At 48.0% G+C, this 18,844-nt stretch overlaps 1 long non-coding RNA gene across 1 annotated transcript; it reads right to left on the reverse strand.

Annotated features, from left to right (window-relative positions):
* Positions 1 to 4,312, reverse strand: LOC109775542 (uncharacterized). The gene is made up of 3 exons (XR_002235828.4): positions 3,119 to 4,312; positions 1,790 to 1,983; positions 1 to 515 (listed from the first exon to the last, which is right to left on the reverse strand). It is a non-coding gene; the product is annotated as an uncharacterized lncRNA (long non-coding RNA).
* Between the last annotated feature and the right edge of the window lie 14,532 nt (positions 4,313 to 18,844).

Genomic DNA, 18,844 nt, shown 5'->3' on the forward strand with positions numbered 1-18,844 from the left:
TGATTATGCCCCACCAATTCAATATAATAACCATCAACTTTGTTGATTTATCCATCGCACAAGTAGGAGGAAAGGCATCTGCCATGACACTATGAATCTAATCTGAAAAGGAGGACATGTATCTCACATCATATAAATAACCTTTAGCAAGGTTGTCTATCATGTCAAATGCCTAATTGAGTCCGAGCCTTAGGTAACCAAGGTCTCATTATATTTTCTCAGCCATTCGTATGTTCAGTTCCTTTGCCACAATGTTTGTGGCGTTCTCCATGTACATAATTGCCTCAAAGGCGGCAGAATCTTCCCCCATTGCCTCATTGGGAGAGCAACACACAAGTAATCAACATTTGCATTGGACAGCTCCCGCTATTCTGGACAGTGGTGTTGAAAAGAACGGTTACTTATCGTGTTCTGCAAGTATCCTCTGACACGGTAAATGGCCTTGGGAAGCCCAGGCTGCTCTAACAAGAGATGAAGCATCGTTCTACTTGGATCCTTACAATGCTCGGCTCAACCTGTGTTACCAAAAATTGCAAAAGAGTCACTTCTAATTATAGAGCACTATAGTTGACATAATTCATGGTCTTGCTTATATCCAAGTGTCAATTTTGATGTTTCCAGTTCTCATGTCAGGCAAATGAAATAGTGAGATTGAATAAGAATCAAGTCAAACATAAAGTCGAAGACGTGTTTGCTGCATATCGATGATATATATCAGGCTGTCACTGCCCCTCTCATAATGCATTTACTACTGGAGCCCTAGCAAGAGCGAAAGCTCATCACTATTTGCACTTATACTTGCATAACAGAAGCTAATGTAAAAGATTTAAATAACAGAAAATGCAAGAGAGTGAGAGTGGGATTACTGCAGACTTAGAGACAACAGGCCAACAAATTAATCGACAGGTCCTCTTTTGATCCTTGATGCGGTCATAAACAGTGAAAGCCACATGGAATGATATTTTAAACTGAACCGAGCATCTGACGGTTCGTCAACAAATAATTTTTTATCCAACCTATATTACTGAAACACATGCACCACAAAATCCAACCATCCATGAAAATTTGAGAGTAACAGATTGTTTATTATTATTTTTGTATTTCTCAAATGACAAAGATCCGCATGCTGATCATGTTTTGTAATCAATATCCCATCATTGCCTTATGATGCTTACACCACTTAATGGTAAGACCTATTTCCATTGCGCATTAGATAGTGCCCTATTGCATCATGAGGGTGACATTTTATGAAAGAAAGATCAAGCATGCAAGCATTACTGGTAAGAAAAAAGGTTCATAAAGATATGGTATTCCTTCAGGAGGAGTTGTACGACAGTTTTTTCAAAATATGCAAGTAATAGACATGCAAAAACTGATCACTCGGCAGCAAAAGTTTATAGGAAATGAGATTTATGGCTGATTTATTCTACTATACTGGCTGGACAACTTCACCAAAGGAATATATAACAAGTGAAACATTGAATACAAGTTAGAATCGAAGAAGGCATCTTAGAATTCATACAATATTTTTTTGTAAAGGTATGCTTCATATTGATAAGTTTGAGCGGCTACCTAATCTTTGGGCTCCTGAATTCTTAATGTGTCCATTTGCAAGCATCTAACAGGTGCTGCTGATCCAGCTTAGAAAGCCTAAAAAATTCCACCTTTGTTCAAATAAGAAGAATGCATACTATGATACATCATTCTGGAATTCAATTAGTCAATCAATATTTATTCTCAATTTGGAACAGAATTGCAGATAGGGGTTAGGAAACTCAAGAAAACTCACCACAAGCTGCTGCTGCCAGATTGTCGTTTGCTTCAACCAGCCGCACGCTCAATTAGTCGTCCCCGACTCGTGGATAGTCCATGAAAGCAGAGTTGTGCGCCACCCTGTCAGTGACGCCCTACTGCTGGATTAGGCAAAGCGAGAAGCATCGAATGCCTGCTTATGGTCTTCTGGTCCGTGACTTGTATCGCAACCTGTAGAAAGAGGAGGTAGAGGCAACAACAGAGCATATGCATGAAAAGTGTAACATGCTAACAACCTACATTGGAAAAGCAATGAAAAGAGTAGGCTAAAAACATCTAGAAATTCAATGTATTCCTAAGTTTGCCCATTTGTAAGAATCCGCTAGACCAACATTTCAGAGTAGCATGGTTCAATTCATGCAAGGCAGACAAAACATCAGTTTGGAATTATCATTAACCGTGGCTCACGTGTAGTTTAAACTGGAAGCATGGTTCAATTCATGCAAGCAGCAAGCCAAACAAAACATTAGTTTGGAACTATCAGGAATAGTGGCTCAAGTGTAGTTTAAATCTGAAACAACTAAATGTAATCCTCTCTCGCTTGCTGAAAATTACAGATCTGCACTTGTTCCTAACTCATGTTATGAATAGTTATATGAGTCTTAGCGCATGTATTTTTGCATGTCCACATATGTTGTTCCCAGTTCACCATATAGTAAGATAAAATGTCCGAATAAATTCAAATGTCCAGGCCAAATACTTCTTATCCAGGTCCCATACCAGGAAGCATTTGTACAATAAAACGCTGATTCGTAGTCAGTTAAAGGATGACATACAACAGAAATTTTGCATCTAGTCCACGATTGCATATACTTCTAAAGAATGTGAATTAAAGCAATTTATTTCTATAGCATGGACCCTTTCATTTGGGATGTAAGAACGGCATTAGTATGAATCCAATTTCATATGAGAAACATCAAAAAAACTCCCTTGAAAAGTTTTCTGATAAGTAATAAGGAGCATGTACATTTGCCTTTTGCCTCAATGTGTTGTAGCTATTTTATCAACCCAAGTAACAAAGTAGCATTCTTGCTAAATGCATGAAAACTAAGAGATTGCTGAAAGTCATCCATGTTTAGATTAGAAAATAGCTGCATCGAGATATCTTTTGGTGGGGTCACACAAAGAAAATATAAAACCCAAGTAACAAAGTAGCATTCTTGCTAAATGCATGAAAACTAAGAGATTGCTGAAAGTCATCCATGTTTAGATTAGAAAATAGCTGCATCGAGATATCTTTTGGTGGGGTCACACAAGGAAAATATCAATACAAGCCACAAAAAAGGGTAAGAAAAATACAGGTTACCTCCAATTGATCCAAGGAAACTGGCATCAAAACAGAGCCATCATGATGAAGAACACCTCTGTAATCAATTGACTCGCCCTGTTACATATGGTATGATTAGTTTTAATGATCCAGTAATTGATTGCTTCCTACTGACCTCCTTCTATAAAGGCCACTTTGTAACGCCCCAAGACCGACGCTCCAGAAGTCTTCCAGCTGCCTTGTTGTCGCCGTGTGTTTTATTTTTATTTGTTGCATTCATCATTGCATCATCCACATTGCATCCGCATGTTTTCTTAAAACTCCTAGTTCGTTTGTAGTTGCCGCGTCTCTCTGTTGTCCGTTCCGAGGCCAACCGGGTTTTTCGAGTCCCTCTTGTCTGGCCGCTTAATCTCTTTGCTCAGTGCTCAAACCCCTCGCTTGCTCGTCCGAAACTTCTCCGAACCCGACCCGGGCAGTCATGGCCGTTGGGTCCGGATCATCCCCTAACATCTATAATACATCTCCGTTTTCTTATTTAGGTTACCTAACCTATTTATTCTCGACCGCCCGATTACGATCATACGGGCTAAACCCACTCTCTATCCTATATATAGACCAACCCCACCCAAATCAGTCCAAATCCTATTTTCTAGGGATCCTCCCCTGTCCAATCCCCGCCGCCACACTCCACCTTGTCGTCTCCCACCTCGGGATCCGTCTCGATCCCGCAGCCAATCCACAGCCTCTCCTCGATTTCAGCCATCGGCCAATCTCCATCGATCCCCTCCACAACCACCGAAGCCGCAGCAGCTTCTCCTACTCCACCGCAGCCAGCCACCTCCCACAGCCTCCCACGGCACTCGATCCATTTTGGATCGAGGCAACACCCACGATCGAACCCCATGCCGAGCTCCTCCTTCCTACCTTCGCCCGAGCACCTCCTGTTTCTCCTCGTTGCCCTCAACCCCGTGTCCCCGAGCACCTCGTCGCCGTGCCCAGCCTCAACTGCCGCCTTGCATGCCTCCAACTCCGTCCCGAATGCCCGCAGAAGCTCCGCCTCCATGGACGTCAGGTCCCAGGGCCGTGCCTCTCCTCCTCCTCACCCCGTTTCCCCTGGTTCTCTCCCTCTAATCCCCGCGCCGTTTTTGCCTGTAGGAACCGGCCCGGAGCTGCTCATCCGCCTCACTTCCCGCCCTGGCTGCAAACCACCGCCGGCCGGATCCTCCCCGAGCTCCAAGTCCCGCGCCTGCTGGCCCTACCGCGAGTCCCCAGCGTCGCCTCCTTCTGTTCGAGCAAGGGAGACGGCGACGACTCTTCTGCATCGAGCTGCTCTGCCCGAGCACTCGCGTTGACCCTCCTCTTGCCTCGTCAAGGTCCAACCCCAAGCCAGCCGGCCTGCATCCTCTTCCACCGACTGGGCCGAGCCCATGGGTGAGCTCCCCACAGCCCCTCCTCTCTGTTCAGCCCAGCTTGCACCAGTTTCAGCCCGTGGATGTTTTTTTCCCTGGACGAATTTGCTAAATATCCCGTGCATGCATATTTATAGAAAAATGCCATCATATTAAAGTGTTAATAAGTAACTATCCATGCATCCAAATTGAACATGTCATATATGTAAAATGATTAGAATTGCATCTAGTTTCATAATATGCTGCTTACATCCATGTTTAAAATGTTTAAAATGCTGTTTGTTTAAATTTTCTCGAATGCCATGTTAAAATGATTTATTTCATAACTAAATAACCGTAGCTCCAAATTTAATAAACTTTATATGTAAATGGGGTAGAAAAATGCCTAGTTTAACATGGTGTACTTTATTTTGCTGTTTAACAACATTAAAATTGTGTTTGGGGCAGAACAGTACCAAATCAAAATATGCACATGAGGATTTTCCGGAATTGTTGTTTGTTATTTCCGGCCTCATTTAAACTTGCCTAAATAGTTAGTTTAATTATGCTTCACCTCTTGCCATGTTTAACAACATTTAATATTGTTGGGTACATAAACGAGAGTGAACTAAATGTTTGAAATGGGGTGTTTCGTCAATATGCAAGTCGTTGCATATTGAGCTCCACTTAATTTGTAGTGTTGGGAGGAGTAGTATGAAGGTGCGCTTCGGTGACGGAGGGAGGAGTAGTATGAAGGTGCAAAACCAAGTATGCGTATGGCCAGTCGGTCAACACACCTCCTCTTGGCATATCACTGACATGTGGGACAGGAGTGTGAGCAAACCGATCTCAATTGACGGCAAAGAGCCAACCCGCCGTTTCTTGAGAGAGACGAGGAGCGAGAACACACAAACGGGCTCGCACGGAGGCCAAGATATATTCGAGCATGGTTGGTTGATCGATATCATTCATTACATGTTGGGCTGCCGTTTTCCGCCCTTCTCCGGAATAAACGTGTACTTTATCAGAGATAAAAAAAATAAGAGTACAGACGCTCCACCATGTGGTTCTAGTAGTAGTACTACTCGTACTACTGCGCTTGGCTCTTCGCCTCTTCGTGAAGTCGAACAGTCATGGTACTCCGCATGTTGGGTACTACAGTGTATGCCTCTGACAATCTGACACCGAATGGACTGATGCATGTCCACTGAGGGTAGGTTGCATTAGTCAAAAGGCGTAAGCGAGCTTCGCCTTGTCCTGCAAGCTTCTCCTCGTTCTGCGAGTTGACGGGACACACCAAAAAGTAGTGCTAGTCCATACTCCCTCCTTTCCGGTTAATATGGCTTAATCTTTTTTGCGGGTAAATGAGAGAGCTTTATTCAAATATAAGCATTCTTAGGACGATCAGCCAAGACACTGGTCACTAGGAAACGAGGTACCCCGCAAAAAAAGAAGTAGGAAGCGAGGTGTTTCATCAAGCCAGGTCTCGGCCACATTCAAAGTGCAGCAAGCACGGTTCGCACGAAGATGCGCCGCAAGGTTTGCTGACCTGTTTACATGCTGAATAACAAAAAAAAGAGGAAATATTATCGAGCGCTACTATTTGTAACAGGATATGAGCCAGAATTAAGCGAGAATTGTGGCGAGTGTTCCATGCAATCAACTTCCATTATCACATGCGAGAACCCTCGAAGAGAACCAAATGTGTTGAAGATTGCTTTATCACATTTTAAAATTATAATAAGAGTGCAGACGCTCCTCCATCCGGTTCCTAGTACTAGTATAGTACGTACCTTTATAGACTATAGTAGTAGTACTAGTAAACTTTGCGCTTGGCTGTTCGCCTATTCGGGAAGTCGAACAATAATAGCACCAGTAGTATAGTGTATGCTTCTGGCAATCTGACACCCAATTAACTGTTGCACGTCCACCACCTGAGCGAGGGAGAGCTTGCATTAGTCAAAAGTTTCTCCTTGTCCTGCGAGCCACCGCGCGCAAGCTTCTCCCGTCCTGCAACCTTCTCCTCGTTCGGCAAGTTGACGGGACACAACAAAGTAATGCTAGTCCATACTGCCTCCTCTCCGGTTAATATGGCTTAATTTCAAACGAGATAAATACACTGTCTGTCACTGTATATTTGTAAAAATACAGTCAGTGGACTTCATAATACGCTCATTGCGCTCAATATATATATTTTCCGGTGTTTATACGGTCACTAGCTCACCCTGACTGAGTATGTGTGTGCATGCACGTGTAGGTTGAGCACTTGAGCGTGACCGTGTGTGTTCCGTCGTGTGCTCGGACATGCATGCATTAGGGCGTCGCGCGCGTTTTTGCGTCCATGTGTACGTGTGACTGTTGCATACACGTAGGGGGAGTATGTGTAGGGGCCACTAAGGAGCAGTCAAATCACACAGTAAGTTAGTCGGAAGAAGCAACCATCATTTCACTCTTGAATGACACGTACGCAATATAAAATGGTTGATATGGAGAGAAAAAGAAAACCACTATATATACACTAGCAGGAGCTAGCCTAAGCTACAAGCCTGCTTGCTTAGGTTGCTCTCATCACAAGCATAGAACGACGGGCCTGATCCCGCAGCTGGGGGAAGGGAACAATGTTCTGCGTAGACGCGGTCGACATCGGCGAGGGAGAAAACCCACAGTCGGTGCGTCCCAATCGGGGGTCACCGCGGTATGGGCCGATGCCGCGTCCCAACCGCCCTTCTAGCTACAGCCCGACGTCCCAGGTAGTCCATCTTCCTTTCAGAGCCGGCTTGCTCCACTGCCGTAGCTCCATCTCCATGTCGATCTTTCTCTACTTCTACCGGCTTCTACTTGTGATGAGTTTATGTCTCATGAACTAGTGCCAGTACTATTATTCTAATCACACTTCTTCAATATCTTTGCCATTAGGGATGCTCAGGTCGATTTTAGTGGAACTGCACAAAAGCATCGTATGATCCGAGGGTGCCAGCCGTCTTTCCTTCGACAGGTTCTACCTGGCCAGGAAATTAAATCATGTTTAGGGTTTAGTGTTTAAGTCGTAGTGACCCCATCAGTAGTTTTTCTTTCGTACACGCTCTCACAACTTTTTTCTTTAGTTGTGAAGTAAATATTGGCTATGATCTGTGAATCATTGAGATGCATCAGCATGCGTGTTAGTTTTCCTTTGTATTTGATGGAATGTTGTAACGGGGCAACCTTGGAATAGGAATGAAAATGGAGTGGAAAGTTTCCGTTTTCCGGAGAAAAAATGGAAACGGAGAGAAACCAATGTTTCGTTTCGTTGGATCGCGCCATCGAGCAAAACCAACGTTTAAATCACGTCTGTCGTGTTCGTGTCTCACCCTCCTCCACGGCTCGACCCCACACGGTCGCTCGGCATGCCACTCACCGCAAACCGAGTATACGACAACTTTCCCGCCTGCTTGTCGATGGATCGCGCCATGGAGTACTAGCACTACTGGAAGAGATTGACGAGTTGGGGGAGGACAGCTAGCTGTAGCACGGACTCCCAATAACTTTTTGCATGCATGTTGTAGCCGGCTATTGCGACCTTTGAACGCGGAGCAGCCGAGTGCACCCGGAAGCGGCGCGGGCGACGCTCTCTTGGCCGGCGCGCCGCTTCAATGCCGGCGGCAGTGAGAGGTCGCATCCGCTCTGGCCGGGCATGAATGCGGCACTGACCGTTTTGGGCGGGAAGCACGTGCGGGTAATGAAGAGGGTTCGGGTTGGTCAGGACCGGCCGTGGCAGCGGTCCGGACGTGCGCAAACAAGAGATGCTGTACATTAATATTGTTGCGTATATAATTAACAACGTAAATAATGTACCAGTTGGACAAATATGATTGGAGATGGACATGGAAATAGAATTTTACGTAAACACGGATGTGCATGTCTATGTCTATGTGTGTGTGCGCGACGACTCTCGCGACCTAGAAGCGGGGGCGTGTTTTTGATCGAGTTTTCTTTCTTGGTACGTTAGAAAAGCAGTTTGTCTAATTCACATCTAGATGTTATTTACTGAGAAGAAACAGACCACAGTGAGGATTTGTCAAACTTCATAGGTGCCTCACCCAAACCTGATGCCAAATGGATGATGCATCACCACGATGACCTATCGATGCTCATGGTTGCGCCTCATGGTTGCGTCGGCTGGTGAAGCTGATCGATTTTCAATGAAAAACAAGCTGTCTTCCATCAGTGCTGTCGGGGATATACCCCGCGGTATGACCCGGCCGGGAGTATGACCCGGCCGGACTTGGCGCTTCATCGTAACCCGACGGAGGATTGGCGATTGATGAGCCTGGCGACTTAATGATGGCCCCGACGGCGGGTCAGACAGAAGAGTAGGCCCAAGGCCCAGAAGGCCGGCTCATGTTATGGTGGGCCGGTTTATGAGGAAAGACATAAGGAATATTCTCCTACCAAGGAAGCAAGACCCGGACTTGTATTCAACTTGTAAGAAAAGATAGACTAGTCTTAGTCCTACTAGGACTCCGCATGTAACCCGCCCCTCTAACTTATATAAGGAGGGGCAGGGCACCCCAAAGAGGGACAGACAAGACAAGAAACAATCTCTAGGGCTAAACACCGAGAGCCGGTTCCCGGCGACTCTCCCGTGATCATAATGAGACCTAGCCTCAAACAGCATGTAGGGTTGTTACCGGATGATGTTTCCCGAGGCCCGAAGCTGTCTAAATCCTTGTCTTGTGTTGTGTCTCTCGATTCTGCTCAACCCCTCTCAAGCTACCACATAGATGCGTTGGCCTCGCGACTAAGTCCTGACACTAAGGACATCTGCCGTGACAATTCCACGACAGTTGCCGCCCACCGTGGGGCTTGCGCACGGTGGTGTTGAGTTCTTGGAGGGATCTTCCCCAGGATTAAGAAGTTCGCAATTTTCTGTTGTTATCCCACATCCCGAGAAATTTCATGGGATGAAGAAAAGATTACAGCAGAAGAATCCACATCATGGACGAGCTGTCAGAACAGCATACATGAGACTTGCGATTGAAAGCGATTAGGGTTCCTGCGTCGCTGCCGTCGTCGTGTGATCAATTCGGTCGAAGATCGATTCTACTGCAAAAGTTGTTGTACGCCGCAGCCGCGTGTCACCGAGACCGACAGGTAACCGAGGTTGACACAATCGATTTGCCCAGCCATCGCCAGCTGCCAAGGCCGCCTCCAAGTTGCCATATCGAGGACTTTTCACGTGAAGACCCATACCATATCGAGTACTTTTCGCGTGAAGACCCCGGAAGTGAATTCAGGATCGGATTGAAAAAAAAGGGGAGCAGCCAACGACCCGGAAGCGGTTTCCACCATCGGGTCGCCGTCACTCCGTCGTTCTCCGCCCCTGCGGCTTTGAGCTGCTGCCCGGCCCTCCGCCACCGGGTCGCCGTCACTCCGTCGTTCTCCGTCCCCGCGGCTTTGAGCCGCTGCCCGGCCCTCCGCCACCAAGCTGCCGCAGCCGTGGTCCCGCCACCGACGACCGGTCGCCTCCGCCGTAAGACGCCGCGGCGCCGCTTCCGTGCTCCTTGCTCGGCCGAGAGCCGTCGGGCCACCTCTCCCGCCGTGGCTGGCTGTGGTTGCGGCCTCGCCGTGCTCCTTGCTCGGCTGAGAGACGTCGGGCCACCTCTTCTGCCAGGCCTTGAGCAGGCCACGGCCGTCCAGCACCATCTCCACCGCGGCGGATTGCCTTCCACTGTGGCCAGCCTCTGCACCTCGCGCTGCCTCACGCTGACGCGACCACGAGCTGTCTCGCCACGGGTTTCCCCGAGCTGCCTTGCGCCGCTGAGAGCCGCCACCGGCCAGTCTTCATCAGCGAGCCACCCCGAGCTCACTAGGGGGCTTCTTGATCGTATTCGAATCATAGCTCAACCCCTTTTGGGAACCGACGTGGATCGTATTCGAATCAGCGTCGTTAAACAACTCTCAAGGTCATTTGGGGGCTTCCTGTTCAAACATAGGTCGTATTCGAACCAAAGAGAACATAGCTGTCGGTACCCTCTTGATCGGCGACGCCAAAGCCACTGGGGGCTATATGATCGTATTTGAATCTTAGCTTAACCCCTTTGGGACGGTTTTCTGATCGTATTCGAATCAGAAGCCTCAAATTTTTTGAAGTCTCTTTTTGGAAACAATTTTTGGATTTTATTTGAAGCTCTTTTGATCATATCTAAAGTGTATATGAGTGGTTGCTAATTAACCCGGTTTGACTTTGGATGATAAGTCGCCATCATATGACAATCATAAACATTTGGAAGTCTTGATTTCTAAAGATTGGGTTATCACCCTTACTGCACAGGTCACATAAACTGGCAGTGAAAATTCAATATCACAGGTATAATATTATTATTATAGTTATGTTTCAAGGTTATGATTCATAACAGGCTTATCTGTGACTCCTTGTTACACATCAATGGTTATATGTGAGATATTATGACCCGCCTTGCGGTAAACCGCCAAGGGATCTTGTGATCTAATTATGTGCAGGATAAGACTACATTTGGGTGGTTACCCGCCCTGGTTTTTGACGTTAAGTCGCCAGGGCATATGTTGTTTAAACTCTGCAGGATTTACAGAGCTATGACTTACATAAATGATTAAATTCAAGCCCATCATCAAAGATGGAAATTGGTGTCTCAAAAGGGTTATCAATTCTTGATTTTCTCAAAGGCTATAAGCCGCCGGGTTGTACAAATTCCGGCTTACAATGGAGGCGTATTAAATCGCCATCAGCCAAGAGCCGCCGGGTATTTAAACTCCGGAGTTAATTATCAACAATATTCAAAGTCGCTGTGGCGCAATGGCTATTATTTTATCAATGTATATGATTTATTCTACAATAGAAGGAATAGTCCCGAGTCGCTGCAGGCTTACGACCCGGCACTTGGGGGTTACATTATTCAATTTGATATTACATCGAATATGCAAGTCCCATGTCACTGCCAGCATGTACCATGGCACTTGGGGGCTAACGCAAAGTCATTTTTTGCTCAACTTATTGAAGACCCGACTCATCACATTCTAAATGAGCCGGCCCTTGGGGGCTACCAATTGGTCCTGTCAAAAGTTCAAGGTACACAAGCATTAATCCATTATATTGAACTGTCCATTATTCAGTTGGTAGAGTACAAAGCTCTTAACCTTGTGGACGTGGGTTCAAGCCCCATGGTGGAGATTGTATTATATGATGTTATTATCAATAAATTATATACAAAGTCCCAGCTCAGTATTATCTTACTAAGCCGGCCCTTGGGGGTTACACATTGCTGTTCAAGTTTACATGGTTATATCTACAAAGTCCCTGCTCATTATTGCATAATGACCCAGCCCTTGGGGGCTACACTGGTTGAAGTTTTCATGAGCATAAGGCAATTACAAGTCCCAGGTTGCTGCAAGCATGACAACCCGGCACTTGGGGGCTACAGGTGATATGCATATAAGGGAGAAAAAATCTTCAAATTCTCAGTTTGGAGCAAACCAGATTAACCCGGTGTCTGCAGCAATCATGACCCGGCATCATTTATTTATAACCCGACAATTTTGGCAATCATAAATCGGCAAGATCTACATCTTTAAGCCGGCTGAATATCAGTTGAATATTTCAAGACCAATATTTTTGTCATGTCAGAGCTTTGAAGGCTGACTCAAATGGATTATTTCTTATAATATTTCTCTACAAGAGCCAATGTCAGCAAATTGGTTATGAAGCTGGCCTATTGACCCGGATTTTTTAGAAGAAGTGCCTGGATTTTTTGCATTGGCAAGGTTTGGACATATCTGTTTAAAGAGATTTGCTATAAGATCTTGAGTATGCATCCAGGAGGAAAATGACAAGGACTTAAAGATGATCAGGTGCCGGTTTAGGAAAATATTTAACCCGGAGCACAACCTATCAAGTTTGTTCTTGTGTTTATTTTATAGGATCAGTTTAACATGGATGAATCCAAATTAAACTAGGGGCTAATGTCGGGGATATACCCCGCGGTATGACCCGGCTGGGAGTATGACCCGGCCGGACTTGGCGCTTGATCGTAACCCGACGGAGGATTGGCGATTCATGAGCCTGGCGACTTAATGATGGCCCCGACGGCGGGTCAGACAGAAGAGTAGGCCCAAGGCCCAAAAGGCCGGCTCATGTTATGGTGGGCCGGTTTATGAGGAAAGGCATAAGGAATATTCTCCTACCAAGGAAGCAAGACCCGGACTTGTATTCAACTTGTAAGAAAAGATAGACTAGTCTTAGTCCTACTAGGACTCCGCATGTAACCCGCCCCTCTAACTTATATAAGGAGGGGCAGGGCACCCCAAAGAGGGACATACAAGACAAGAAACAATCTCTAGGGCTAAACACCGAGAGCCGGTTCCCGGCGACTCTCCCGTGATCATATTGAGACCTAGCCTCAAACAGCATGTAGGGTTGTTACCGGATGATGTTTCCTGAGGCCCGAAGCTGTCTAAATCCTTGTCTTGTGTTGTGTCTCTCGATTCTGCTCAACCCCTCTCAAGCTACCACATAGATGCGTTGGCCTCGCGACTAAGTCCTGACACTAAGGACATCTGCCGTGACAATTCCACGACAAGTGCTCTTTGCTTGTTACGCACAAAGATGATATCCTTCGTCAGTTCTCCTTGGTTGCATTGGAGACGCAGTCGTCTTTCACGTTGGTGCAATTTTATCACACAATTGGCTATGAACCAAATGTTTCCTCGAAGAAGGATCGACGTTGGTACTAAGAGCATAAGTTTTGTATTGATTTCTAAGCCTTCTCACAACTTTGTCTCCAGCTCCCCTGTAATTTTATTTGTCCAGCTATTAACTTTGATTTAAAAAATGGTGTGGACTAAACACCCGGATGGACGTAGTAGCCCTCCATTTTTATTTACTCCGCATATTAGATTTGACTGAAGTCAAACTTTGCAATACTCTCAAACCTTTCCGATAATTGAAATTAAAATTCTTTATTTGTACACACTCTCACACGTTTCCGATAATTTGGCGCATGTGTGGTTGTTCACTTAAGGGAGGGTAGTGTACCACACGTGAAGGACAGGAAGTGCGACCAGGACGCGTGGGCGTGGATCGTTAGTTCATCGGAAGTAGTACTAGTTTTCTTCACTGTACATTAAATAAAGAGTTTCGTTTCGTACTTACACAATTTAAAATGATTGTTATGGAGAGAATAAGAAAACCACTCCACTATATATTAGTCGTATACACGAGAGTACTATATGGACGCAGCTTCATTGACTTAGTGCACCTGCCTTTGGATTTATGACAGGTGGGCCCAAAATGTGGCTGGCTCACCTGTCATACAGTCAAAAGCAGGTGCAGTGAAGGCACCGGAGCTCACTCCGTACTACAGTAGTATATATATAAGCGGGAGCCTCAGCGCTTGTTCCCTAGGGTTTGCACTCTCCACACGCTCGCCGCACTACATATATGTTACACGCTGGAGGCTCAGCGTTCATTTGCTAGCGTTTGCTATATTCACAGTCTCTCACCCTCTCTTTACCAGATCTAAACAAGACTGCGTTGGCCTCTTGTCTCTCTCTCCCCCCTCATAGCTGGTGAAGGAGGCATCCGTATCCCGTTGCACCGGGAAGGGGAGGAGGTGCAGCGTTCACTCTATCGCCTTCGGCGAGGGAGGCAATCCACTGCCGGTTGCGCTGTTCTCTTTCACCCAGCGCCTGTGCGGGAGGGCTTTGTCAACTTAGTCAATATAAACGATTCTAGCTTCAGTGACCGTACGATGTCCATCCAACGGCCGTAGTGCTTCTTCAACCTCTGGTCTTCTTGGTCCAGCCGCCCAAAGCAGCGCCGGTCGTGCCGCCTGCTCCTGCCTCCTATGGCCGGCGGTGCTGCCGCGGAGGCCTCACCGCCCCCATACTACTCCCACCGCTGGCCAGGCCATCCCTCCACTCACCCACACCCCTGTTATTCTGCGGCGACGGCAACCTCACACCGCAGCCGAACCAGTGAACCCTCGTACTCCTCTCCACGCGGGCTTCCACTGCTGCGTCTTCCCCGGCTCCGTGTCATCCCCTTCCTAGGCCTCGCCGTCGTCCACCGCCCTGGTGCTCTCGGCGCGGCGTGGTCAACGTGGTCAACGACCGACTTCCATCGGAAGAGTACTGTACGTGGAGAGGCTGACAGCTGGGTCCACGGCGGCCGCAAGGAAGTGCCTCCTTATGACGCGCAAAATAATTATTCCTCCACCTGACAGCGGGGACCCACCGGACGGGCCACCTTATTTCATGAAAAAACGTTTCCCCCCTGACTGCTGGGACCCACTGGACGGGCCACCGTATTTCGCGAAAAAAACGTTCCCCCCGCTGTAAGCTCGGACCCACCGGAAGTGCCTCCTTATTACGCACAAAAAAATGAATACTCTCCCTGCTAGCTGGGACCCACCTTGGTGGGAGGCTGACTTGTGGGCCTACTAAGTTGACGGGGATGGAGGGCTTTGTCAACTTAGTCAATATGAACGATTCTAGCTGCAGTGACCGTACGATGTCCATCCAACGGCCGTAGTGCTTCTTCAACCTCTGGTCTTCTTGCTCCAGCCGCCCAAAGCAGCGCTGGTCGTGCCGCCTGCTCTTGCCTCCCGTGGCCGGCTGTGCTACGGCGGAGGCCTCACCGCCCCTACTATTCCCACCACTGGCCAGGCCCTGCGGCGACGGCAGCCTCACACCGCAGCCGAACGAGTGAACCCTCATACTCCTCTCCGCGTGGGCATCCACTGCCGCGTCTTCACCGGCTCCGCGTCGTCCCCTTCCTAGGCCTCGCCGTCGTCCACCGCCCTGGTGCTCTCGGCGCGGCGTGGTCAACATGGTCAAGGAAGGACTTCCATCGGACGTGGACTGTACGTGGAGAGGCTGACAGCTGGGTCCATGGCGGCAGCAATGAAGTGCCTCCTTATTACGCGGAAAATAATGATTCCTCCACCTGACAGCAGGGACCCACCGGACGGGCCACCGTATTTCGCGAAAAAAACGTTTCTCCCCTGACTGCTGGGACCCACCAGCTACACCTTCGCACGCAAGGAAGTGCGTCCGGGCAAAAAAATGATTCGCCCCCGACTGCTGGGACCCACCAGCTACATCTACGCACGCAAGGAAGTGCGTCCGGAAAAAAAAACCAAAACGATTCGCCCCCCTGACTGCTGGGACCCACCAGCTACATCTTCGCAGGCAAGGAAGTGCCTGACAGTCGGGACCCACCTGGTCGAAGCGTACGTAGCGTTGTCATTCTGGTCGCGAACGTGTACGTACATATATACTGGTCGATGTAGAGGCGCGCACGTGTCGTAGTAGAGGCGCGTACGTGTCGTAGTAGAGGCGCGCACGTAGCATGTACACGTACGTACATCGGCCAGGGTGCAAGAAAGAAAATATGGCCACGTACGTACATACGGGCAGGGTCTCGAACGCCTACTCGCGCATACATACGGCGAGGGCTCGTGTACATGGCTGGGTCGGAACAGAGAAACATCGTCGTCGTCGTGTTCATGGGGAGGCAACGGAATGCGTCGTGTTCATGGGGAGGCAACAGAATGCGTCGTGTTCATGGGGAGGGGTGTGGCGTACCGCAAAACGGAGGAAACAGACCTCCTACGGTCGAAACGGGGGTCCTGTTGATCGGGAGGAGTGTGGCGTACCGCAAAACGGAGGAAACGGACCTCCTACGGTCGAAACGGGGGTCCTGTTGATCGGGAGGGGTGTGGCATACCGCAAAATGGAGGAAACGGACCTCCTACGGTCGAAACGGGGGTCCTGTTGATCGGGAGGGGTGTGGCGTACCGCAAAACGGATGAAACGGACCTCCTACGGTCGAAACGGGGGTCCTGTTCATCAGGAGGGGTGTGGCGTACCGCAAAACGGGACTCCACGGGATACTGTTCATCTCCACCGTCGACCTCCTCCAGCCTCCACGGGCTACCGTCGACCTCCTCCAGCCTCCATGGGCTCCTGTTCATCCAGCCTCCACCGCGCGCTACTCCACCGGCTACTGTTCAACCACCCCTCCACGGGCACCCCTCCACCGTCTACTGTTCATCCAACCCTCCACACCACGGGGTCCTGTTCAACCACCCCTCCACGGGCACCCCTCCACCGTCTACTGTTCATCCAGCCCTCCACACCACGGGGTCCTGTTCATCCAGAGGCAACGCCACCGCTCACTGTTCATCCAACCCCCCCCCGCAACGCTCACTATTCATCCAATCGATCGGCTTCAGTTAGCAGCAGTAGCGAAGGAATCGCTCGATCGGGTTCAGTTAACAGCCATCGATCGATCGCTCGGGTTCAGTAACACGTAGCCTGTAGTGCAATCGCTCGGGTTCAGTTAGAGCCCAACACCTCGCTCGGGTTCAGTTAGAGCCAACGCCTCGCACACACGCGCGTACGTGTACGAGAGAAACACGCATCGCTCGGGCCCCCGACCTCCCACCGTAACCGGGAACTCCCCGAAATTTTCCTCGCCCTCGCTTCTACCACGGTTTTTTCCGTCATGGACGGCCCAAAGAATGTCATGCAGCTGCGTCTCTAGCCCGCCCAGGACGAAAAGCCCATTTTCTGTCATGATTTTTTGTCATAGAAGTAGGAGCCCACCACATCTATGATGATACCGGGTTTTGTCACAATTATCGTCATAGAAGTGTCATATGTATGACAGAAAAAAATTTCATTCGGCCCAAAATGTCACAGATTTTATCAACCCAAGTAACAAAGTAGCATTCTTGCTAAATGCATGAAAACTAAGAGATTGCTGAAAGTCATCCATGTTTAGATTAGAAAATAGCTGCATCGAGATATCTTTTGGTGGGGTCACACAAGGAAAATATAAAACCCAAGTAACAAAGTAGCATTCTTGCTAAATGCATGAAAACTAAGAGATTGCTGAAAGTCATCCATGTTTAGATTAGAAAATAGCTGCATCGAGATATCTTTTGGTGGGGTCACACAAGGAAAATATCAATACAAGCCACAAAAAAGGGTAAGAAAAATACAGGTTACCTCCAATTGATCCAAGGAAACTGGCATCAAAACAGAGCCATCATGATGAAGAACACCTCGGTAATCAATTGACTCGCCCTGTTACATATGGTATGATTAGTTTTAATGATCCAGTAATTGATTGCTTCCTACTGACCTCCTTCTATAAAGGCCACTTCTACACTGGAAATCAATATAGTGCCTATGTTTTTCTTAGTGCTGCTGGCTGCTTTGCAACTGGAGGCACTTTGCTGCTTTGCACCTCGCAGTGCTGCTGGCTGGAGGTGCCATAAAAGTAAGCAGCAAGGCAACGAAGGGAGAGATAGGACAAGAGGCCCCTTAGATTATTTGAGTGCAACATCCACGTGTTCATTCGCTAATAGCGTAAATCTAATATCTCAAATTTAATTAAATAACATGGAACTCCCTCATGCATAACCAAATGAACAAAACCATTGATGCTTACCTTTGGGACCAAGATGCTTCTCAGTCCAGGAGCGCTTCTATAGTATGCGTGCCACCTCTCAAAGAGTACGAAGGACCTGCAAGAACAAAAGGGAGAGACCGCAAATCAGACGGTGACGGAAGAAGCGGCACTGGCTGAGAGCAGCCGGAAGAGGCAGATCGAGAAAGAAAGAGGAAAATGTGCGATTTCTGTAGAAAATGAACTACTGCATCCAGGGAGGACCAATGGATCAGACACTCACCTCAACCCGCTTCAAAACTAGTGGTGGCCATCACATCTAAGCTGTAGATAAGGAGAGATCAATGCTGCCTTTGTTGGACCCTGCGGGACGGGTGAGATGGCAGGGCGGGGCGAGCGGCTAGGGTTCTGCGGGGAGCTGGTGAGATTTTATACCCTATAGTGAAATGACTAAAATGCCCTCGGCGTGGCACGAGAATTACACGTGGTGGCACGAGATCTTTTACAGTGGGAGGTAACTATTCACTGTAGCAGTGTTACCGGGTCGATCCAACGGCCGAGGTCCTCCAGTGGCCTGATCTGACGGCTGAAAACGCATCAAACAATAGATCCGACGGCCAGTAATCGCTGATCTATGAGGAGGTCCATGTTCTCCCAACTTACCTATTTCTGGATGGGACGGCTGAGCTAGTCAGGTACTGGTGCTAACTGCCCCACCGCCTGTCCCAGCATGAACATCAAGATTCCCCTAAAAAGATCAAGATTGTCCTTACAAAAAAAGTCAAGGTACACACACTATTGTCTTTTTCTTTTCTAATTTTGTCTTTTCCCTTGCTGTAAGGCAGGGTATGTGTGCTGAATTTTCTTGTAGGTCCAGTATTGGTCACATATAACTGGAAAAGAAAAGTTGACGCCCTGCGATAGATGCCATATGCATGTCCACAC

Source organism: Aegilops tauschii, chromosome 6 (genome assembly GCF_002575655.3).
Source record: "Aegilops tauschii subsp. strangulata cultivar AL8/78 chromosome 6, Aet v6.0, whole genome shotgun sequence".
NCBI lineage: Eukaryota > Viridiplantae > Streptophyta > Magnoliopsida > Poales > Poaceae > Aegilops > Aegilops tauschii.